We start from the raw sequence: 26,299 nt of genomic DNA, 5'->3' as shown, positions 1-26,299 counted from the left end.
AACTTATATTCAATGCAATACAGTCAATACACTACAATTATGTCTATTACAAAAAATCATTAAAAATCATCCTTAGTAGTTGAGGTCCAACTTTCAACACATCCCTCCTCTGGGACACCTACTGTACCTGTGTGCCAAGTTTCATCCAGATTTACTGTAGAATTCCTCAGAAATTAAAGGAAACTTATATTCAATGCAATACAGTCAATACACTACAATTATGTCAAATTTCAAAATTCATTAAAAATCATCCTTAGTAGTTGAGGTCCAACTTTCAACAGATTCCTTCTCTGGGACACCTACTGTACCTGTGTGCCAAGGTTCATCCAGATTTACTGTAAAATTCCTCAGAAATTAAAGGAAACTTATATTCAATGCAATACAGTCAATACACTACAATTATGTCAAATTTCAAAAATTCATTAAAAATCATCCTTAGTAGTTGAGGTCCAACTTTCAACAGATTCCTTCTCTGGGAAGCCTACTGTACCTGTGTCCCAAGTTTCATCCAGATTTACTGTCGAATTCCTCAGAAATTAAAGGGCATTTATATTCAATGCAATACAGTCAATACACTACAATTATGTCTATTACAAAAATTCATTAAAAATCATCCTTAGTAGTTGAGGTCCAACTGTCAACACATCCCTCCTCTGGGACACCTACTGTACCTGTGTGCCAAGTTTCATCCAGATTTACTGTAGAATTCCTCAGAAATTAAAGGAAACTTATATTCAATGCAATACAGTCAATACACTACAATTATGTCAAATTTCAAAAATTCATTAAAAATCATCCTTAGTAGTTGAGGTCCAACTTTCAACAGATTCCTTCTCTGGGAAGCCTACTGTACCTGTGTCCCAAGTTTCATCCAGATTTACTGTCGAATTCCTCAGAAATGAAAGGAAACTTATATTCAATGCAATACAGTCAATACACTACAATTATGTCAAATTTCAAAATTCATTAAAAATCATCCTTAGTAGTTGAGGTCCAACTTTCAACAGATTCCTTCTCTGGGACACCTACTGTACCTGTGTGCCAAGGTTCATCCAGATTTACTGTAAAATTCCTCAGAAATTAAAGGAAACTTATATTCAATGCAATACAGTCAATACACTACAATTATGTCAAATTTCAAAAATTCATTAAAAATCATCCTTAGTAGTTGAGGTCCAACTTTCAACAGATTCCTTCTCTGGGAAGCCTACTGTACCTGTGTCCCAAGTTTCATCCAGATTTACTGTCGAATTCCTCAGAAATTAAAGGAAACTTATATTCAATGCAATACAGTCAATACACTACAATTATGTCTATTACAAAAAATCATTAAAAATCATCCTTAGTAGTTGAGGTCCAACTTTCAACACATCCCTCCTCTGGGACACCTACTGTACCTGTGTGCCAAGTTTCATCCAGATTTACTGTAGAATTCCTCAGAAATTAAAGGAAACTTATATTCAATGCAATACAGTCAATACACTACAATTATGTCAAATTTCAAAATTCATTAAAAATCATCCTTAGTAGTTGAGGTCCAACTTTCAACAGATTCCTTCTCTGGGACACCTACTGTACCTGTGTGCCAAGGTTCATCCAGATTTACTGTAAAATTCCTCAGAAATTAAAGGAAACTTATATTCAATGCAATACAGTCAATAGACTACAATTATGTCAAATTTCAAAAATTCATTAAAAATCATCCTTAGTAGTTGAGGTCCAACTTTCAACAGATTCCTTCTCTGGGAAGCCTACTGTACCTGTGTCCCAAGTTTCATCCAGATTTACTGTCGAATTCCTCAGAAATTAAAGGAAACTTATATTCAATGCAATACAGTCAATACACTACAATTATGTCTATTTCAAAAATTCATTAAAAATCATCCTTAGTAGTTGAGGTCCAACTTTCAACAGATTCCTTCTCTGGGACACCTACTGTACCTGTGTGCCAAGTTTCATCCAGATTTACTGTAAGATTCCTCAGAAATTAAAGGACATGTATATTGAATTCAATACACTTACTTAAATATTGCATCATATTCAAAAATTCATTAAAAATCATCCATAATAGTTGATGTCCAACTTTCAACACCGTCTTACTCTGGGCGACCTACGGTATCTCTGGGCCAAGTTACATCTCAATTCACTGTAATCTTTATCAAAAATTGAAAGAACAATTATATGTCAATGCTGGCTGTGTGCCTTTCAAAGTGACACTAAATAACAGAACTCAGGCACATCAGGGAATAATCCAAAAGGCGGATTTATTAAACAAAAACAACATACAAAATATCCCTAACCCATACTACATAACCTAAAAAGAAACAAAGGGACACTTAGAAGCACAAGAAAACAATACTATACTGAAAGGGCAAGAGACACAGCCCAAACATAATCCACAACTAAAACGCCAAAAGAACAAGTCATCCCACATAGCAGACGGGTGTTGCCTGGATCTAGTGTGAAGCCGGCACTGCTGGCTGACTTCTGGCATGGTAAGATGGCACTGTTTATGTGATGGCATGCTACATCTGGCCTGATTGGGTGAATGTGACATGTTGTATAGAGCACTTTGAGTAATATGGGTGAGTAAAAAGGCGCTATATAAGAATCAGTCCATTCACTGTCTGAACAGAGTTTTGTCATGACAGTTTATTTGATTGTCTTCACTGACTCGCTTTGAAATCCAGATTTTAATTTTGGAATATTAAGTGTACTTGTGGTTCCTATAGAATTTTAAGGTTGAACAGGAATCATCTCTCAGGCCTCTCTTCTGTGGATGCAGCTCACATCATTCTGTACAATACGATAATTTTTAATTCTACAACTGTTTATAACCTGCATATTTCACATTTGTGTATAGCTGTATATCTCATATTTCTGTATAGTTTTTTTAATTTCATATTCTGTATAGTTTTTCATGTTTATATCCTGTTCATAGCCTGTACATACTTATAGTTATAGCATATTCATAACATACCTTCATACCGTGTACATTATAACATATCATAATAGACCCATTTCTGTAATATACTTACATACCTATATTATTGCTAATATATATTGTAATATATCTATATCATGGCTAAAGCACTTCTTGATGGATGCAAACTGCATTTCGTTGCCTTGTACCTGTGACATGTGCAATGACAATAAGGTTGAATTCTATTCTATTCTATATTAATTCAGAAGACAAACACCCGTCTCTGCTTTTGAGATTAGCATTAAAACCCTCAGTTTTGACAAATAATACAGTTAGAGTGGATCAGGTGACCCTGAATCTTCCCTTATTTGTGCTGCAATAAGCCTAGGCTCTTGTGGGCTTCCCATCATGTATGAATTTTTTCCTTCTTTGCTCTTTCTGTGTTTATACACCTCTCTGCATTTAATCATTAGTTAGTATGTATCTCTTGCACAGTATGTTGTTCTGTCTCCTTTTCATCAACCTCAGCCAGTCACAGTAGATGGCTGTCTCTCCTTGAGCCTGTTTCTGCCAGATGTCTCTACCTCTTCAAATGGAGTTTTTCCTTCCCACTCACACTAAATGTTAGCTCATATGGGGTACTTAAATTGTTGGGGCTTTCTTTGTATTATTGTTGTGTTTTTAACCAGCAACATAAAGTGTCTTTAGGTGACTGTTGTTGTGGTTTGGTGCTGTATAAATATAATAGAATAGAATCGAATAGAATAATGTACTTCAGACCGGGAGATTGGCAAAATGTATAAATAGGATGGTGATTAGGGGAATTGGAGACAGCTGTGTAACACAGCAGGGATACATTGGGAATAAGAAGACAATGGAAGTAAGACTCAACACAAGAAAGAGACAAGAGGCCACCAAACTAAAACACAGACTAAGACACACGAGCTTGACACAGACAAAACCAGAAACAGACATGAAGACAAGACTGGCTTTAACACTAGAGTGTTTTCACAAGTGTTCCATCCACTTGTGGAATGCTTAAAAAGAACTACACTTAAAAGCAATATGGAACTGAAAACAAAAGAATACATAATGTAAACATATCATCAAATAATCCAGGACTCACAAACAATGATATGATGAACAGAACTATAAAGAACAAAACTGAGAAATGCTTGGTAAACTGACCAAGGACTATGTCATCATGTCAATTTTTTAATATCATAGTTAATGTGTCCTGATTTGTAGATAGTGCCACCTGACAATTACCAGGAAATCCAACTGGGTGACAAGCCAGAGTTGTTTGCCTACACACCCACTGACTAGAAAAAAGGTCCAGGACTCTTCAAGCTGGGATACAGGCATCAAAGACAAAGATGTAACCAGATAGAAAGTCATCAGGAAGGCATTGCCTGTTGTTGCTGCTGCTGTCAGACTTTTTAATTCATCCACTTGTGTCAGACACATATTGAACAGGAATAAACATGACTCACTGCACTCTCTCACTTTGTATGCCACAATGTTTGCTTAGACACCTGTATGCTTATATTGTTTATTATATCCCAGAAACATTAATCTTAAAACTTGTGTTCCTATGTCTATATATAAGTTTATTTTCATATCTCTATATTAATCTATTTATAGCTCCATTCCCTCACTTCATTTTATACAATTGCTTTGTTCCTGCATGAGAGCTATTTAAAATGGTTTCACACAAAGTGCCTCCAGATGAATACAGAGTAGTTTTGGACAGCAGAGGCTGGAGAATGGTATTGCTCTCTGTGTGAAAAATAACTACTTATTTGAAATGAAGATGAATGTATGTTGTCAAGGCAAAAAAAAGATTTTTCTTTTAAACAGTACATTGCATAATGAGAGTTGGCAGTTCGTCTTGTCACCGGAAGGTTGCTGGTTCGAGCCCCAGCTCCCACAGTCTCGGTCGTTGTGTCAGAAAAGCGGCAGAGCTACGCCAGAATGCTCTTTGTGGACTACAGCTCAGCCTTTAATGCAATCATCCCAGACATCCTCTGCTGACCTTCCACCACTCGCCCATTGAGAGCCTACTAACTTACTGCATCCGAGGATGGTACGGCAGCTGCACTAAGGCGGATAGCGAGTCAGTGAAGACAATCAAATATGCTGTCATGACAAAACTCTGTTCAGACAGTGAATGGACTGATTCTTATATAGCGCCTTTTTACTCACCCATATTACTCAAAGTGCTCTATACAACATGTCACATTCACCCAATCAGGCCAGATGTAGCATGCCATCACATAAACAGTGCCATCTTACCATGCCAGAAGTCAGCCAGCAGTGCCGGCTTCACACCAGATCCAGGCAACACCCGTCTGCTATGTGGGATGACTTGTTCTTTTGGCGTTTTAGTTGTGGATTATGTTTGGGCTGTGTCTCTTGCCCTTTCAGTATAGTATTGTTTTCTTGTGCTTCTAAGTGTCCCTTTGTTTCTTTTTAGGTTATGTAGTATGGGTTAGGGATATTTTGTATGTTGTTTTTGTTTAATAAATCCGCCTTTTGGATTATTCCCTGATGTGCCTGAGTTCTGTTATTTAGTGTCACTTTGAAAGGCACACAGCCAGCATTGACATATAATTGTTCTTTCAATTTTTGATAAAGATTACAGTGAATTGAGATGTAACTTGGCCCAGAGATACCGTAGGTCGCCCAGAGTAAGACGGTGTTGAAAGTTGGACATCAACTATTATGGATGATTTTTAATGAATTTTTGAATATGATGCAATATTTAAGTAAGTGTATTGAATTCAATATACATGTCCTTTAATTTCTGAGGAATCTTACAGTAAATCTGGATGAAACTTGGCACACAGGTACAGTAGGTGTCCCAGAGAAGGAATCTGTTGAAAGTTGGACCTCAACTACTAAGGATGATTTTTAATGAATTTTTGAAATAGACATAATTGTAGTGTATTGACTGTATTGCATTGAATATAAGTTTCCTTTAATTTCTGAGGAATTCGACAGTAAATCTGGATGAAACTTGGGACACAGGTACAGTAGGCTTCCCAGAGAAGGAATCTGTTGAAAGTTGGACCTCAACTACTAAGGATGATTTTTAATGAATTTTTGAAATTTGACATAATTGTAGTGTATTGACTGTATTGCATTGAATATAAGTTTCCTTTAATTTCTGAGGAATTTTACAGTAAATCTGGATGAACCTTGGCACACAGGTACAGTAGGTGTCCCAGAGAAGGAATCTGTTGAAAGTTGGACCTCAACTACTAAGGATGATTTTTAATGAATTTTGAAATTTGACATAATTGTAGTGTATTGACTGTATTGCATTGAATATAAGTTTCCTTTAATTTCTGAGGAATTCTACAGTAAATCTGGATGAAACTTGGCACACAGGTACAGTAGGTGTCCCAGAGGAGGGATGTGTTGAAAGTTGGACCTCAACTACTAAGGATGATTTTTAATGATTTTTTGTAATAGACATAATTGTAGTGTATTGACTGTATTGCATTGAATATAAGTTTCCTTTCATTTCTGAGGAATTCGACAGTAAATCTGGATGAAACTTGGGACACAGGTACAGTAGGCTTCCCAGAGAAGGAATCTGTTGAAAGTTGGACCTCAACTACTAAGGATGATTTTTAATGAATTTTTGAAATTTGACATAATTGTAGTGTATTGACTGTATTGCATTGAATATAAGTTTCCTTTAATTTCTGAGGAATTCTACAGTAAATCTGGATGAAACTTGGCACACAGGTACAGTAGGTGTCCCAGAGACGGAATCTGTTGAAAGGTGGACCTCAACTACTAAGGATGATTTTTAATGAATTTTTGAAATTTGACATAATTGTAGTGTATTGACTGTATTGCATTGAATATAAATGTCCTTTAATTTCTGAGGAATTCTACAGTAAATCTGGATGAAACTTGGCACACAGGTACAGTAGGTGTCCCAGAGGAGGGATGTGTTGAAAGTTGGACCTCAACTACTAAGGATGATTTTTAATGAATTTTTGAAATGTACATAATTGTAGTGTATTGACTGTATTGCATTGAATATAAATGTCCTTTAATTTCTGAGGAATTTTACAGTAAATCTGGATGAAACTTGGCACACAGGTACAGTACGTGTCCCAGAGGAGGGATGTGTTGAAAGTTGGACCTCAACTACTAAGGATGATTTTTAATGAATTTTTGAAATTTGACATAATTGTAGTGTATTGACTGTATTGCATTGAATATAAATGTCCTTTATTTTCTGAGGAATTTTACAGTAAATCTGGATGAACCTTGGCACACAGGTACAGTAGGTGTCCCAGAGAAGGAATGTGTTGAAAGTTGAACCTCAACTACTAAGGATGATTTTTAATGAATTTTTGAAATGTACATAATTGTAGTGTATTGACTGTATTGCATTGAATATAAATGTCCTTTAATTTCTGAGGAATTTTACAGTAAATCTGGATGACACTTGGCACACAGGTACAGTAGATGTCCCAGAGGAGGGATGTGTTGAAAGTTGGACCTCAACTACTAAGGATGATTTTTAATGAATTTTTGAAATTTGACATAATTGTAGTGTATTGACTGTATTGCATTGAATATAAATGTCCTTTAATTTCTGAGGAATTCTACAGTAAATCTGGATGAAACTTGGCACACAGGTACAGTAGGTGTCCCAGAGGAGGGATGTGTTGAAAGTTGGACCTCAACTACTAAGGATGATTTTTAATGAATTTTTGAAATTTGACATAATTGTAGTGTATTGACTGTATTGCATTGAATATAAGTTTCCTTTAATTTCTGAGGAATTTTACAGTAAATCTGGATGAAACTTGGCACACAGGTACAGTAGGTGTCCCAGAGGAGGGATGTGTTGAAAGTTGGACCTCAACTACTAAGGATGATTTTTAATGAATTTTTGAAATTTGACATAATTGTAGTGTATTGACTGTATTGCATTGAATATAAATGTCCTTTAATTTCTGAGGAATTCTACAGTAAATCTGGATGAAACTTGGCACACAGGTACAGTAGGTGTCCCAGAGGAGGGATGTGTTGAAAGTTGGACCTCAACTACTAAGGATGATTTTTAATGAATTTTTGAAATGTACATAATTGTAGTGTATTGACTGTACTGCATTGAATATAAATGTCCTTTAATTTCTGAGGAATTTTACAGTAAATCTGGATGAAACTTGGCACACAGGTACAGTAGGTGTCCCAGAGGAGGGATGTGTTGAAAGTTGGACCTCAACTACTAAGGATGATTTTTAATGAATTTTTGAAATTTGACATAATTGTAGTGTATTGACTGTATTGCATTGAATATAAGTTTCCTTTAATTTCTGAGGAATTCTACAGTAAATCTGGATGAAACTTGGCACACAGGTACAGTAGGTGTCCCAGAGGAGGGATGTGTTGAAAGTTGGACCTCAACTACTAAGGATGATTTTTAATGAATTTTTGTAATAGACATAATTGTATTGACTGTATTGGGCTGTTCCATCGTAATGTGTGCGCGCGTGTGCGCGGGTCTAGGCTCTCAATCGGGATATAAAGCGAAAAGGCGCTACCGTAAAGACTGGTGTAAAAGCGCAAGGAAATTTATGCGGCGGATAAGAGGCGGCTGGCTTGACCGCGGCTCACAAATGACGGCTCACTTTACCGCGGTCCAAAAACCCGAAGAGGAGAGTCCTGGCCCCTAGCCCTGCCAGTGTATCAGAAATGATGACGGATGATGATGGCAGCAGCAGCCGTTCTTCTCTGCGTGAGTAGCTTAATGTTGTTCGTGTGTAATTTATGTTGAGTAGGCTAACCACGTTATTACATTAATGCATGTAAGGTGAACAGCAAACACCATCATAGCTACATGCAGCTGTCTTCTTGTTTGATGGCAGATACTCCCTTCACCCTGGCCAAAAAGGCTAAAATGACCAAAGAAAAAGTGGAAAACAGTTAAACATGAGAGGTTTTTGGACAAAGTTTGTGTTTTTTTCCATTGTTTAAGCACTGCTTCCAGCCAAGAATGATACCATATATGCCCCATAGCTGCAGAAAAGGCTAACATTGTTATCTTTTTACAAAAAAACAGCTGAACATGAGAGGTTTTTGGACCACTTTTGTGTTTTCCATTCTTTAAGCACCGGTTTGAGCACCGTTTAAGCACCGGCACCGTTTGAAAAGTACCGGTTTGGCACCGGTATCAGATAAAACCTAAACGATACCCATCCCTAACTAGAGGCTATAAGAGTTTGATCAAGGCTCCACCATTTTGAGATCTGATGCTGTCTGCTGTCCATCTCCCACGCGTGTGTTCATTAAATCATCGTTTGACCTCTTGTATCCATCCCCAATATTTGAATCCGTAACACCAGCCACAGCTTAACACTAGATGAAAACGAATGCTGCTGTTCCACAATTTCATCTCTGAAAATGTGAACAGAACAACAGTGCAACCTCAATTTTAAACTTGGGTTGAAGGTATCACGACCAACTTCCCCTCAACAACTAGCATTTACTAGCTAGCATTAGCTAGTTGTTTATGACCACAGCTACATATTTTCAGTGTCGGTTCATCAGATTATCAGTTTTTTGGATTCAGATGTATTGTTTGGTTTATTAAATGTCAGACACTTGCAGAAAGCTTTGTTTATTTGATGACTAAAACACTGAGTAAAATCAACTGGAAATACAATAATAAACAATTTTTAATTTGTTAAATTTATACAAACATTTTGTCTTTTGTCTGAACAATTTCTTTTGTGTATCGTTGCACCCCTAATCTCTCTCTCTCTCTCTCTCTCTCTCTATATATATATATATATAGATATCTATATATATAGATAGATAGATATGAATGCACCTGCCCACTACCTAAAGAGGTTGAATACTGTGTACCATTGTGCTTTACGTTTTATTACTGGCTATGGAAATCGTCTACATCATTGTTCTTTGTATGCTGCTGATAAATGTCCATCTTTGCATATTCGCAGACTCTCCCATTGGTTGATCTTTATCTATAAATCTCTCCTTCGGCTGGTTCCATCTTATTTATATGTTTATATGTGTAAAAACCACAACCAATACAGCCTTTGTTCGAACAAAATCATACAATTGATTGTCCCAAAAATCAGAACAGAACTGGGGAAAAAGGCTTTTAAATACTCTGCCCCTGCTTCCTGGAATAATCTGCAGAAGGAACTGAAATTATCAGAATTGGTTACCTTGGGAGAATTTAAGTCTGTCTTAAAGGAACGAGAGAACAGCTCTTTTACTCAGTGTGATTGTTTTTAATGTACTCTTAATTTGATCTGTTATTGTATATTTTACACATGTTGGTATGGGATATTCAATTCAATTCAATTCAATTTTATTTATATAGCGCCAAATCACAACAAAAGTCGCCTCAAGGCGCTTCATAGATACAGAGAAAAACCCAACAATCATATGACCCCCTATGAGCAAGCACTTTGGCGACAGTGGGAAGGAAAAACTCCCTTTTAACAGGAAGAAACCTCCGGCAGAACCAGGCTCAGGGAGGGGCGGCCATCTGCTGCGACCGGTTGGGGTGAGAGAAGGAAGACAGGATAAAAGACATGCTGTGGAAGAGAGACAGAGGTTAATAACAGATATGATTCAATACAGAGAGGTCTGTTAATACATAGTGAGCGAGAAAGGTGACTGGAAAGGAAAAACTCAATGCATCATGGGAATCCCCCGGCAGCCTACATCTATTGCAGCATAACTAAGTGAGGATTCAGGGTCACCTGGTCCAGCCCTAACTATATGTTTTAGCAAAAAGGAAAGTTTTAAGCCTAATCTTAAAAGTAGAGATAGTGTCTGTCTCCCGAATCCAAACTGGAAGCTGGTTCCACAGAAGAGGGGCCTGAAAACTGAAGGCTCTCCCTCCCATTCTACTTTTAAATACTCTAGGAATAACAAGTAGGCCTGCAGAGCGGGAGCGAAGTGCTCTAATAGGGTGATATGGTACTACAAGGTCATTAAGATAAGATGGGGCCTGATTATTTAAGACCTTGTATGTGAGGAGCAGGATTTTGAATTCAATTCTGGATTTAACAGGAAGCCAATGAAGGGAAGCCAAAACAGGAGAAATCTGCTCTCTCTTTCTAGTCCCTGTCAGTACTCTTGCTGCAGCATTTTGGATTAGCTGAAGGCTTTTCAGTGAGTTTTTTGGACATCCTGATAATAATGAATTGCAGTAGTCCAGCCTGGAAGTAATAAATGCATGAACTAGTTTTTCAGCGTCACTCTGAGACAGGATATTTCTAATTTTAGAGATGTTGCGCAAATGGAAGAACGCAGTCTTACATATTTGTTTAATATGTGCGTTGAAGGACATATCCTGGTCAAAAATGACTCCAAGGTTCCTCACAGTGTTACTGGAGGCCAAGGTAATGCCATCCAGAGTAAGAATCTGGTTAGATACCATATTTCTAAGCTTTTTAGCGCCGAGTACAATGACCTCAGTTTTATCTGAGTTAAGAAGCAGAAAGTTAGTGGCCATCCAAGTCTTTATGTCTTTAAGACATTCCTGCAGTTTAACTAATTGGTGTGTGTTATCTGGCTTCATGGACAGATAGAGCTGGGTGTCATCTGCATAGCAGTGAAAATGTATGCTATGTCTTCTAATGATGCTGCCTAGGGGAAGCATGTATAATGTAAACAGAATTGGTCCTAGCACTGAACCCTGTGGAACTCCATAATTAACCTCAGTGTGTGAAGAGGACTCTCCATTTACATGCACAAATTGGAGTCTATTAGATAGATATGATACAAACCACTGCAGTGCAATACCTGTAATACCTACAGCATGTTCTAATCGCTCTAATAGGATATTATGGTCAACAGTATCGAATGCTGCACTAAGGTCAAGAAGGACAAGCACAGAGATGAGTCCACTGTCAGAGGCCATAAGAAGATCATTAGTAACCTTCACTAAAGCTGTTTCTGTGCTGTGATGAACTCTGAAACCTGACTGAAACTCTTCAAATAAACCATTCCTCTGCAGATGATCTGTTAGCTGTTTGACAACTACTCTTTCAAGGATTTTTGATATGAAAGGAAGGTTGGAGATTGGCCTATAATTAGCTAAGACTGCTGGGTCTAGAGATGGCTTTTTGAGTAAAGGTTTAACTGCAGCCACCTTGAAGGCCTGTGGTACATAGCCGATTATTAGAGATAGGTTGATCATATATAAGATCGAAGAATTAATCAATGGCAGGACTTCTTTGAGCAGTTTTGTAGGAATGGGGTCTAAAAGACACGTTGATGGTTTGGAGGAAGTAATTATTGAAGTTAACTCAGAAAGATCGATTGGAGAAAAAGAGTCTAACTTAACATCAATGGTACTAAGAGTAGCTGTAGATAATATTACATCTGTGGGATGATTATTGGTAATTTTTTCTCTAATGATAAAAATTTTATTTGTGAAGAAGTTCATGAAGTCATCACTAGTTAACGTTAAAGGGATGGTTGGCTCAAAAGAGCTCTGACTTTTTGTCAGCCTGGCTACAGTGCTGAAGAGAAACCTGGGGTTGTTCTTATTTTCTTCAATCAGTGATGAGTAGTAAGCTGTTCTGGCTTTGCGGAGGGCTTTCTTATAAAGCAACAAACTATTTCTCCAGGCGAAATGATGATCCTCTAAATTTGTGACACGCCATTTCCTCTCCAGATTACGAGTCATCTGCTTTAGGGTACGTGTTTGAGAATTATACCACGGGGTCAGGTACTTCTGATTAGAGACCTTAGTTTTCACTGGAGCTACAGTATCCAGAGTCGTACGTAGTGAGGAGGTGAAATTATTAACAAGATAATCGACCTCTGTTGGGGTAGCGTTCAGATAGCTGCTCTGCTCTGTGTTGGTACAGGGCATTGACGATGATAACAGTGGCTGGATTATATTCTTAAACTTAGTTACAGCGCTTTCAGAAAGACATCTACTTTGATAAAGTCCACTCTCCACTGCTGCGTAATCAATTATTGTAAATGTAAATGTTATCAAGAAATGATCAGACAGGAGAGGGTTTTCAGGAAACACTGTTAAATGTTCAGTTTCTATGCCATATGTTAAAACAAGATCTAGAGTGTGATTAAAGTGGTGGGTGGGTTCTTTTACAATTTGAGAGAAACCAATTGAGTCTAACAACAGATTAAATGCCATGTTGAGGCTGTCATTTTTAGCATCAACATGGATGTTAAAATCACCCACAATAATTATTTTATCTGAGCTCAGAGTTAAATTAGATATAAAGTCTGAGAAATCAGACATAAACTCTGTGTAAGGCCCAGGTGGACGATAGATGATAACAAGTAAGACTGGTTTCTGAGTTTCACAGCTGGGGTGGACAATGTTAAGCATCAGGCTTTCAAATGAATTAAAAGTCTGTCTTGGTCTTTCAATAATTAATAGACTGGTGTGAAAAATTGCTGCCACACCGCCCCCTCGACCTGTGCTTCGAGATTTCTGGTAGTTAGAATGACTCGGGGGTGTTGATTCATTTAAACTAACATAATCATCCTGCAGCAACCAGGTTTCTGTAAGGCAGAGTAAATCAATTTGTTGATCAATTATTAAGTCATGTACTAACAGAGACTTGGAGGAGAGAGACCTAATATTTAATAATCCACATTTCACTGTTTTACTCTTTGGTTCAGATGTGGATACTGTATTGTTCTTTCTTTGTAAATGTTTAAGTTGTTTGTTGCTGGTTTTTAGTTTGTTTTTTGTCTTTTTGGAAGCTGACACAGTCTCTATGGAGATGGGTTTTTGGGGGGGTAGCAGGAGGAGAGAAGCTGCAGAGAGGCGTGTAAGACTGCAACTCTGCTTCCTGGTCCCAACTCTGGATAGTCATATTTTGAGGGGTTTAATAAATTTGTCCATATTTCTAGAAATGAGAGCTGCTCCATCCAAAGTGGGATGGATGCCATCTCTCCTAACAAGACCAGGTTTCCTCCAGAAGGTTTGCCAATTATCTATGAAGCCCACATCATTTCTGGGACACCACTCAGACAGCCAGCAATTTAAGGAGAACATGCGGCTAAACATGTCGCTCCTGGTCTGATTGGGGAGGGGACCAGAGAAAACTACAGAGTCCGACAAAGTTGCAAAGTTGCACACCGATTCTATATTGATTTTAGTGACCTCCGATTGGCGTACCCGGGTGTCATTACTGCCGACGTGAATTATGATTTTAATGAATTTACGTTTACCCTTAGCCAGCAGTTTTAAATTTCCTTCAATGTCACCTGCTCTGGCCCCTGGAAGACAATTGACTATGGTTGCCGGTGTCTCTAGCTTCACATGTCTGAGAACAGAATCACCAATTACCAGAGTTTGACCCCCAACGGGTGTGTCACCGAGTGGGGAAAAACGGTTAGACACATGAACGGGTTGGTGGTGTACCTGGGGCTTCTGTTTAGGACTATGCTTCCTCCTCACCGTTACCCAGCCGCCCTCTTTCCGCAGCTGCTTGGGATCTGCCGGGGAACAGCTAGCGGGGCCTACGCTATCTTCGGCTGCACCAGCTACAGGGGCCTGGCTAGCTAAGGGTGAGTGAAGGGTGCGAAGCCGAGTCTCCAGTTCAGTAATCCTGGCCTCCAGAGCTGCAAATATGCTACATTTGTTACAGATATCATTACTGCTAAAGGAGGCCGAGGAGTAACTAAACATCTGACACAATGAGCAAGAAAGTGCAGGAGGGACAGGTGAAGTAGCCATGGTGCTAATGAGTCGGCTACGAGCTAAGCTAGCGAAACAGTACAGAGACAGTGAGTGAATACTTTGGCTATAAATTAGGTAGTGAGTACACAGAAAGTGTGCTTCGGATGAAGCACGTGAAGATTATACTATGAAAAAAGAATGTATTTAAAAGTTGTTAATTAAACTGCTAAGCAAATAAGCTACTCAGAAACACCACTGTGTTTGAGCAGGAACAGGAAGTGATACTATACCACAGAGCGAGCGAACACCAAGTGACAGCGCATTGTATTTGTTTCAAATGTTATATACCTATGTGGTATGTGACATTTGTTGCCATGATGCCAGGTCTCTCTTGGAAATGAGATTTTTAATCTCAATGAGATTTTTTACCTGGATAAATAAAGGACTAATAATAATAATAATATACTTCTAAAAATATTTTTATTGCACCATGTTCATTCAATCATGAGCTGCTGTAACATGAATCAAATGGCTGAATTGCCAACTCAGCATGCAGTCAAATTCTATAGTCTTCCTAATGACCTACTAGGTGTCCTGCAACAGGGACACATGGAAAAGTTGCAGGACAGTGGCCCTTGAGGACTGGAGTTTGAGACCCCTGCCGTATGGTGTTCATGCAGTTTTCTACCCCACAGTTACAGCATGTCTGACTGCATGTTCAGCATGATCATTTGGAATAAACAAGAAACTAAAAACTTGTTACTTCATCTTTTACCTGTATCATTATTATTATTATTATTGTTCTTTTTAGTTTTTAGTAGTCCTTTCCAACTTCTTTCCCTCTTCCATGTTACTGTGTCAGCTTGTCAGTATCTATTTGGGGTTGGGAGTGGAACAGAAAGTAAGGAAATCCAAAGTGCCATTAAAACCAGGAGAAGTTCTTATATTTCAGAAGAAGGGATTAATTCAAAAGAAATGACCTCAATGCCATATTGTATTTAGGAACCCTAGAGAGCACTTTGCAAAATAACACATTCTTATAATTTCACCCTCAGATGAGCCAAGCTACGACTGTCAGGGAAGGTGATGTAGGTACAGAGCATGTGAGAGTGGTTAAGTTAATGTCTCTTGTCTAGATGAAGGCACAAGAGGGATCAATGGCAAGGCGTAGAGATTCAGTATCTTCAGTCTTCACTGGACACTCCATTTCTGGCACAAAACACCTGTAAAAGATGGTTGATTTAGGAGGTGACCCGACAACTTCAGCCTGTCAAACATAGCAATGGAGCAGTATGTTAAAAACAAACAAACAAACAAACAAACAACTAATTAAGCATGCACTCAGTACCCTAAGAATTATTATGGTAGTTAAACACAGTGATAGTCACATATCACTTCAAACAGAGGTGATCCAGTAATGCTGCACTAATGAATTACACTAACTATTCACTTTAGCTAAAGTTATTAAGTTAGCTAAAGAGTTGGGATGCTGTGTAAGACATAAATAAAGCTAAACTACAAAGTTTTAGACACTGTTTTGTATATTTCCGTACTGTAGGGGTCTCTGCAAGCATACAGGGCACTGAGAGGGTACAAGATGACAACTTTGGAATTCTACTAGAAACAGTCGATCATATTTGTTTGTCAAAGCTGAATTCAGGGCAAAGTACGCTAAATTAGCGTTTTTAGCTAACAGCTACAATAAGCATAAGAGTTACCGTACGGCTATCATTTGTTAACATGACGCTTGTTCTTATACATGTAATACATTTATTACCAACCTGAGAGTTTATCCGCTGGTCATTCGACATGACGAATGACTTCTGAAGTCTTAATTCAGCTCAAGACGCTGCAGATTCCCGTCAGTAACACTTTCGGTCCGCTAGTAAAACATAGTTCTATTAATCTGCGCTTGATTACTCTTGAACCGGAACCGGATGTAAGTCCCAAAAAAACAGAATTTTGGAACTGAAATTGAATTGACCCTGTGCACGACAAAATGCTAACTTCCTGGTTTGAGACCGGATGTGGGGTTGTGCATTTCCGGTAGCTTTACTTTGCGGTCAATCGCTACTGCGAAGATATACTCCAAAATCATGTCCAAAACTCGAAAACGGAAAGATCGCGTTAAGTTACAAAGAGCAGAAGGTGGGAACACTCACCGCTGTTGTGTCATAAAAAATCTAATGATCAATTTTGACGTTTAAAGCGTTTAGATCGATCAGTTGTTTACATCACTCAACACAAGCAGAACTGCATTACTGCATGCAGAAGACACATCGTCCACATTCAGAATTATCTCTGTATAGTGACTGGTCTTATGATTTAAACAGGCAAATGTTCAGCATTCAAACTACAGGTGAAGAATAGTCAAACCAGATGTTTCCCTCGTTATGTCGATATCAGCTAGTGAAGTACACACCTACACAGCATGTTAACAAACCGTGAAAAAAAGCCACACAAAAAATGAATGATTGCTGGTAAGGGTTTCTGTACATTAGTATTTACGAAGGGTATGTTGTGACTTACCTTCAAAATTACAGCGGTCCCTCGCTATAACGCGGTTCACCTTTCACCTCGCTGTTTCGCAGATTTTTTAGTGCAAGTTTGCATGCTTTTTTTTTACGTCACATTGTGTCCTGCGTCCTGATCGCTGCAGACGATCTCCTCCATGATGTCTCTCCTGTACAGTACAGAATCGCTGCATCGATCGCTAGCAGTGTGACTCTGAAGTGCAGTGTTGTATGTCCACGATGTCCACAAAACGTTTTGCACCGTCAAAAAATAAAATTGGCTACTTGATTTCACCTATCGCTCGTTATTTTTAGAACATAACACCCGCGATAAACGTGGGACAGCTGAGAAATATAACATTTGAATCCCTTTTCTATTTTGCTCTGAGGCGCGGGGATAAATATCGACAAGTCGATGAACATCTGTTGGGTTTGTGTTTTCACAAGCCCTGCTAATTCTAGAGACTTATTCATCATGAAGAAAACAAGACAGTCGATCGATCGATTATTTGCGCAAGGGAGGCCTCGTCTGTGTCCACCACGAAAATGACCCCCAGATCTGACCTCGTCCTGCTGCCTTTATTGAGAGACAGTTCACACAAAACACGTCAGAACAAAGCCACGCCCACATGGTTCTAAGACAAAGCATTGTATGTATATGTGTGAACTTCTGTAAGAGTGTGTGTGTGTGTGTGTGTGTGTGTGTGTGTGTGTGTGTGTGTCAGACCTCCTGCTGACCAAAGGGTCGTAAATGCAGGAAGCTTACATCAAAAGCACAAGGATGTGTCTGTGATAAAAGACTACAGCCCCCCCCCCCCCCCCCCCCCACCTAGAACCTCGAGAATCTGGGGAGGGGAGGACAGAAAGAATTCCTTTCACAGAATTAAAACAATGTACAAATGGCAAACATAAAAATGACAATATTTAACAATTCACCCTGACAACATCATTTACAGATATATTGGGTAAATGCCCAAGACATCCATAGAAATGTAAATCGCCGCTTGATTCATTCATTTGCTTAACTTGTTTTGGACCGTAAACAAGGCGCGAATAGGACACCGGAAACAAAGCTCCACACAGGAGTTTCCGCACCGGAAGTAGTATGCTAACGTGCACATAGTCAATTGTAGAACTGAAACTGAATGGTGAGAAGTGAATCTGCAATTATTCGAGAGCTACAATTTTAAAGGATAAAATACGGTTTCAAAGCAAATGGATTCATCTTGAAACTATAAAATTCAATTTCAATTTAGTGATGATCATTTTCAAACCAATAAATTGAATTTCAAATTAGGCTAATTCATATTCAGTTTTTAAAAGCATTTAATCAAGTTACAATTCAGATTCAGTCCGAGCAATTCAAATTCAAATTTAAGTTATTCAAATTCAGTTTCTGATGGCACAGATTTCTGCTCATAGGACGTGTACCAAATCCCACACATGGGCAAATGGGTGCCTTGGAAAGAAAGACTGGATCTCCTTTGCTTTCCATTTTTTCTTCAAGGCAGCAGAGTCCCACTTAGGGATGGGTATCGTTTAGGTTTTATCCGATACCGGTGCCAAACCGGTACTTTTGAAACGGTGCCGGTGCTTAAACGGTGCTCAAACCGGTGCTTAAAGAATGGAGAACAAAAAATTGGTCCAAAAACCTATCATGTTCAGCTGTTTTTTTTGTAAAAAGATAACAATGTTAGCCTTTTCTGCAGCTATGGGGCATATATGGTATCATTCTTGGCTGGAAGCAGTGCTTAAACAATGGAAAAAACACAAACTTTGTCCAAAAACCTCTCATGTTTAGCTGTTTTCCACTTTTTCTTTGGTCATTTTAGCTTTTTTGGCCAGGGTAAAGGGAGTATCTGCCATCAAACAAGAAGAAAGCCGCATGTAGCTATGATGATGTTTGCTAGTTCACCTTACATGCATTAATGTAATAACGTGGTTAGCCTACTCAACGTAAATTACACACGAACAACATTAAGCTACTCACACAGAGAAGAACGGCTGCTGCTGCCATCATCATCCGTCATCATTTCTGCTACACTGGCAGGGCTAGGGGCCAGGACTCTACTCTTCGGGTTTTTGGGGGATGTTGCTAACTCCGGTCCGATAAAAGGCACCACACCCGCAGTAGATGTGCTCGGTGTGAGGTCTTGCAGCAAGCTATCAAATACGGCGCATTTATCGGCTTTTAAAAAAAACGCTATGTGTCGCCAGGTGTTTCATCGGATTTGAGGTGTTACCTCCTTTGACAGTATCACAGTATCAGCTTAAAGCACTTGTTGCAGGCTGCTGAGTTTGCATAATTTGCTGTGAAGTACAGCCAGACTTTTGACCGCTTAGCCTTGGGCATTTTTAATCTGTAGCTCTGCTCTAAAAGAACGTACGTACCTGGGCCCACCTACTATCCTCAAAACGTAAAATGATTGGCTAGAATCTAAAGTGTATCACAGCTCAGGAAAAAAAAGCACCGAAATAAAGCACCGAAATGTGCGCTGCTTTTCGGTCTGGTTACTACCGTTTATGTCAGAACCGGTGCATTCATGGCACCGGATACCGGTACCCATCCCTAGTCCCACTAGACTACGACTGAAGGCATAAAGAATGACCTTATCCTCCTGTTGCTTGAGGTCCCCTACCTTATCCTCTCCTTCCAACTGCCTGCACGAGAACTCAGAAGACACTCAGAAGACACTGCAGGGCCACCTTATATCCCCTTTTGGCACAATTTCAAAGAAAGAGGATTCCGGTGCCTGGCTTCGTGTCTCAGGTCCACCATCTCAGCCACTGCTTCTTTTTCCTGTGTTGGCGCTCCTTAATCAGATTAATAAATCTTGTCAGGGCCATCTGGTACATCAGGACTTGGTCATTTCCATTTAGCTGTCTAGCCCGGTTCAGAGCTCCGAGCAGTGTTGCCAACTCCTCAGTAAGGAAAATCGCTATTGGCTGTCCTAAAAGTCGCTAAATGACGTCATCACCTAATTTGCATAATTGGTCATGCTAACGTAATTGTAATCTATGTTGTTGGAGAGAGAAATAACATCGTGAAAGACACATAAAGTGAGTAAAAAACGTCCTAAATGCATTTAGAATTAGAATTAGAACTACAAATTAAATTTATTTTAGCAATTATTGTTTTTTTAATGTCACAATTCCAACCCTGCTCCTTTACCCGGGCTTGGACCGGCAAAATTGACCCGAAATAGGCACTCTGGTGGAGTTACTTTGTGTGTGTGTGTTTATAAGTAGTTTTAAACCTTGTGATCCACAAAACAGCATAAGAGTAAAAGAATAAAAGAAGAACTGACTGCGTTACAGCACCCGCTGCTTCTTGAGAGTAAAAGCGATACGTGCTTTCACGTCTTTTTTTAGCGACTTTTTGTAGAAAAAAAGTCGCTAGGGGGTCTGAAAACTCGCTAAATATAGCGACAAAGTCACTAAGTTGGCAACACTGGCTCCGAGCTCCGAGCTTCAACTTTTTGCCGCTGCTTTTCGTATAGCAGGAAATGACGCTAACTTTTTCCTCGGCTACATTTGCAGTTGACATTCACCTGTGGGCACGCTCTCGCCATCTGCTGGATTGGAGGATGGAGCAATGGTTATACAGGAAAGCTACAGGTTTTAGAAGACCAATCCAAAATAATTTTGTCTGTCCGGACCCATATAGGGACACCAAAGGTCAAAACTTCTGTTGCCCTGTGTGGGATAAGCATAGGTTTGCCATGCTCACGCAGTCCCACCCACAACTACCCACTGTGAGCCCATGCAGGTAATAACATTTTGGCACATTACTTATAATAAGAACCCACTAAGAAGGGAAACACAGTCGTGGAGAAGATAAAACCAAAGAACATGTTTGATTACACTGTCAGAAATATGAGGGTGGGAGAAGGCAACTGATGCAAAGCCCCAGAAAAAGGAGTCAAAGTGGATCTTACTGATATGCTGTAAAAGAAATGAACAATATCAGGCTATATTGCATTTTCTAAGACATGTTATCTGCTAGAATTAGATTTTTGTGTACTTTCTTTAAGGGCAAGTGGATTCATAGTGTATTGCTTTATAAGTTAAGATATCAAACAGAAGATCACTAGTTTGAGTTTGGAACGAGACATAAGTCCTTTGGGGACTGTCAGGAAGGAAAGGAGAATGAAAGGAGAATGAGGAGATGAAAGGAGTGGCTTTCCTGAGCAATATTCTGGTCCACACTTCACGCTGAATGTTGGCGGTAATTACAATTTCGCTGTTTGACAACCTTTAATAAAACTCAAGAAGAAGACACCAGATGTTTAGATAATAGCGGGTGTTTTGAAAGAGAAACAACTTGCTCGTCATGTGTATTCTTCATTAGAGGTAAACATTAAATACAATGTTATAGTGCTGGGCGATATGACAATATATATTGTGGACGATAGAAAAGTGTCTATCGTGCCATTTGTCTTCTGGGATTTCCAGCTCTTTTTAGAGAACCGGCTCTTTTGGTTCCGCTCACTAAAAAGAGCCGGCTCTTTCGGCTCTGAACCGGCTCTTCAGGTTGTTTTGTTGCTTTCTCCAAAAGTTGATTCTGTTCATCTGGACGTAGCGTTTTGTGGGAGAAACGTTTTGTCACTCATCCAAGTGACTTCTTCAGTCTCAGCTGACTGCAGGTTTCCCCAAATCTTATAAACAGTAAATTTGCATAATGACTGAAACCAGCCCACTGAAGGAACAATAAGCTGGTAGGTCAGTTCCTTAACTATAATTATGCAAATGCTCATGACCATTGATCAACAACCACTGACCAAATCCCACTGATCAAAGACCACTGATTAATGGCCATGAGTACCATTCACAGAGAGTTGGGGAATGGCTGCAATCACAGCAATGTAAGATGGCGAAAGATGTACCCTTAGGCCCCCTCCTCAATTCAGAGATGGTCTTTCCCTTTTCATGTAAATGGCCTCCTTGACTCCGCGCTCAAACCAGCGTTCCTCCCTGTCCACGATGTGTACATCCTCATCATTGAAAGAGTGTCCACTGGCCTGTAGGTGTAAATAGACTGCAGAGTCCTGGCCTGACGTGGTAGCTCTTCTGTGTTGTGCCATCCGCTTCGCCAGAGGTTGTTTGGTTTCCCCGATGTATAAATCCTGGCAATCCTCTTGGCACTTAACGGCGTACACTATGTTACTCTGTTTGTGTCGGGGGACCCGATCCTTGGGGTGGACCAATTTTTGGCGCAGTCCTTGCCAAAGTGGGTTAAAAAGTCTTGATGCATTCTCAATCATCCAGGAAAGTAAACCTCCAAAAGCTGATTCTGTTCATCTGGACGCAGCGTTTTGTGGGAGAAACGTTTTGTCACTCATCCAAGTGACTTCTTCAGTCTCAGCTGACTGCAGGAAATGGTTCTTTATATTCTTCTTTATATTATTCTATGTTCTATCTGTTCTATCTATCCTGTTTATTCTGCTATGTCTTTTGTTTAGGTTTGCCATTTGTTAGGGTTTTGTTCTATGCTTGCCTGCACCCACTTCTCTGTGTTCCCTCTGTCTGTCCATGGTGTCACTGTGTCTGCTTGTGAGTCTGTCTGTTGAGTTCAGTGTCTTGTCTGGTTCTTTGTGTCTGTAAATTTCCTGTTATATTCTGAAGGTCTTTGTCTCATGTGATTGTGGTCAGTTTACGTTTCCCCTGTCTCGTCAGCTCTGATTTGTCCCAGGTGTGTTCCCCTCCTGTCTCCCATCCCTTGGTTACTGCTGTGTGTATTTAAGCCCTGTGTGTTCTCCTGCCTGTTGCTGGTTCGTCTGCGTTAATTCCCTGTGTCAACCTGTGTTCCTCCCTGCGTGTTTCTATGTTCCCGGGTCTCCAGTTAGCGCTTCAGGTTTGTTTTGTTAGTTTTTTACAGTTTAGATTATGCTTAGTTTCCTACACACATCCGCCGTTTCTGTTTTTATCTCCACCTTCTCAATAAAACTCTCCTGCATCTCAGCTGCCAGCATCTTGGGTCCTAGTTAAATTCCACACAGCTCACTCCACGAGCCATGATACCTCCTAATGAATTGTTGACTGCATTAATTAAGTCACCTTTGATGTTTAATTGGCTAACTTAATCTGAAAATACCATCGCAGATTTGTTTGAACAATCTGTCTTCACGTCACTGATGGTGGTATAGAAAAGTCTTAGACATGCTCTTGGCAGGGGGAGTGATGGCTGACAGCGGACGAGAGTAGACGTGTATTTGTGAGCTCCCGGCGGTAGGCCCAGGAATCTTTCTTTATCCTGACTTGCCCTCATACAATTCTGGACCATAGCAAGAGGCAAAGTTACTAAGGAAACTTCTGTATGGAAAGTTATAATTTGCGCACTCAAAATGAAAGAAAACAGCTAAAACTTCAGGACACCTGCACATATTGGCAACAAGAAATATGGCGGATGGGGAGGAGGAATTGCCAATTAGCAAATTACTCAATGCTATCAAGGAAACTAAAGAGGACCTCACGAAACATATTGACAAAAAAACGGACGACATACAAACAACCCTGACGAAAATTGAATCCTCTAATGCGCTTCCTGAGCAGGTTGAGGAGATGGAGGCGCGAGTGAGCGCAAACAAAGACGACATTAAAGATGCACACAACCGTGTCGATAAAATGGAGAAATTGACAATGCAACTCAAAGACAAAATTGACGACTTGGAGAACCGCAGTAGAAGGTCCAACCTGAGTCTGACAGACCACGGCCCCTCATTGCTAAGTTTCTGAACTTCAGAGACAAAGAGAAAGTCCTCCGACTGGCCAGAAGTAGGGGAGAGATGACATATGAGAATAAGAAAATATCTTTTTTCCCGGATTACAGCGCAGACCTGCAACGCAGAAGAGACGAGTTCCGTGACGTGAAACAGAGGCTGCGAGAGAAGGAGATTGAATATGCTCTGATGTACCCAGCGCAACTTCGCATCAGGCACCAGGGATCTATCAAAATTTTCCCCACTCCTGCTGAAGCACAACGTTATTTGAAAGATCTTCCGAGTGAGTAGACCAAAGTGATCTAATGTGATTGCAACAAAGCATTTCGCTCTTATACTCTCAGATGAGAAGCCCTCCACTGTTAACTTTGGGGGTGGGGGCGAAATGAAGGAAAAAAAAGAGCAGTGTTGCCAACTCATCAAGCATTGACATAGAAACTCTCCATCCTCCACTTTTCAGACGAATTGGAGATATGATTTATAGTAATCCGGTATTTGATAACTAATATAAATAATTGCTCGTTAGTCGGTTAAAATAATGTGTACGAATTCATAAAAGTACAGATTTTGTGTGCATTTATGATCATGATATCAACCCCCTACTGGATGAGTGTGATTACATCTTGATCAACCAGTTTATTTGTCCCTTACACAGTTATGTTCTATATCTGACTGTAAAAATTCAGTACTTTGCTGTAAATATTTCACCAAGAGTGGCTAAAGTTTCAACCTTAGCAGCTGCCTGGGCCACCACTATTGTTTAGCTGAATTACCTACCTAATGTGGTTTTTATGAGGCAGGTTTTTATTTTAATGTTTTGGGGTTATGTATGGTCTCTTACCAAAAATTTTACTCATACTTATGCAACTGTTCAGACAGCTCCCTGGTCTAGGCTGTATCTTGTTATTATACCCATGTACAGAGCTTCACCACATTGAAACTCAGAAAAGCAGGAATGTGTTCAGAAATCCCCAGAGTTGAATACTATGACACTTACCTGTCCAAGATATTCATAATAAAAACTTAAATTACGGGTCATCTAACTTGTATATCTTGGAATATTAGAGGGATTAATTCACCTATTAAGAGGAAAAAAATGTTGACATACTTAAAGAGGCAGAGTGTAGATGTCGCTTTTATCCAGGAGAGTCACCTCACAGACGCTGAACATTTAAAATTACGAAGAGATTGGGTGGGCAATGTTTTTTGCTCGTCAAATACTTCCAAAGCAAGAGGCTTTACCCTGCTTATTAATAAACACCTGAACTTTCAACTAAACTCAGTTGAAAAGGACAAAAATGGCAGATTCTTACTTGTAGATTGTGAAATAAATAGAAATAAGATAACTTTGGTAAATATATATGGGCCCAACTACGATGACCCTTTATTCTTTAACAACTTAATAATGAAAGTGGCTACAATTGAGGGCCAGTATATTGTGGGTGGAGACTTTAATTTGGTCCTAAATCCTTCTTTGGATCGGTCCTCACCCAAAACAGCTTCACTATCCAAGGCAGCAACAGCACTGAACCAAGGTATGAAAGATATAGGCATAATTGATGTGTGGCGAAACCTTCATCCAGGCCAGAGGGACTTCTCCTTTTTTTCACCAGTACATAATACACACTCTAGAATTGATATGTTTCTTGTACCACAAAATATGACGGCAACAGTGATAGATTGCTCCTACTTAGCAACTACTTTTTCAGACCATAATCCCATTAAACTCTCCTGGGCTACCAATATGTCGCAAAGTGCAACCTACAGGTGGAGGTTTAAAAATTATATGCTAGGAGACTCTGATTTTATTTCATATATGAACACTAATATTGAAATATTCCTAGATGCCAATTCAAATTCCTCTTCTCATGCCAATATTTCGGAAGCTCTCAAAGCCTATATGAGAGGTATGGTTATTTCATACGGTGCCAATAAGGTTAAAAAAGTTAGATAGAAGATAACTAAATTGGAAATTGACATTAAAAACTTGGAGCAGGAATATATTGCTACCAAAAAGGAAGAATACCTCAATATATTAACAAAAACAAGGTTGCAATATGATAATTTATGCACCAGCAGAGCAGAAGCAGCCATGGCCAGAACTAGATATCACTACTACGAATTTGGAAACAAAACAAGTAAACTACTGGCCTGGCAAATTAAGAAAGAAACATCTGATAAATTTATACAGACAATATTAACGGAAGATGATAAACTTCTTGATGAACCAGCACTCATAAATGCAGAGTTTAAACGGTTCTATGAAGATTTGTATAAATCTGAGCAAGGGGTCGACAGTACTGCTGCAAAAAGATTTATAGATGGAATAACCCTTCCTAAATTATATAATGAGGACAAAGAACTGCTTGATGCAGATATATCTGAGATGGAGGTTCTTCGAGCCCTCAAGTGTTTACAAAATAATAAGACCCCTGGACCAGATGGATTCCCAGTTGATTAT

At 39.3% G+C, this 26,299-nt stretch overlaps 1 protein-coding gene across 2 annotated transcripts in view; it reads right to left on the bottom strand.

Moving 5' to 3' along the window:
* Positions 1-19,780, bottom strand: part of cdk11b (cyclin dependent kinase 11B) — a 39,296-nt gene extending 19,516 nt beyond the window's left edge. The window contains exon 1 of one of the 2 annotated variants that reach the window (XM_085147337.1): positions 19,759-19,780. The gene's annotated coding sequence lies outside the window, so the exon portion shown is untranslated. The remainder of the gene's footprint in view (positions 1-19,758) is intronic. The other variant, XM_085147336.1, reaches the window with a different exon arrangement.
* Positions 19,781-26,299: the final 6,519 nt, after the last annotated feature.

Source organism: Neolamprologus multifasciatus, chromosome 20, assembly GCF_963576455.1.
Source record: "Neolamprologus multifasciatus chromosome 20, fNeoMul1.2, whole genome shotgun sequence".
Classification (NCBI taxonomy): Eukaryota; Metazoa; Chordata; class Actinopteri; order Cichliformes; family Cichlidae; genus Neolamprologus; species Neolamprologus multifasciatus.
Note: the sequence above shows the minus strand (reverse complement) of the source record. Positions and strands in the feature narration are given on the sequence as shown.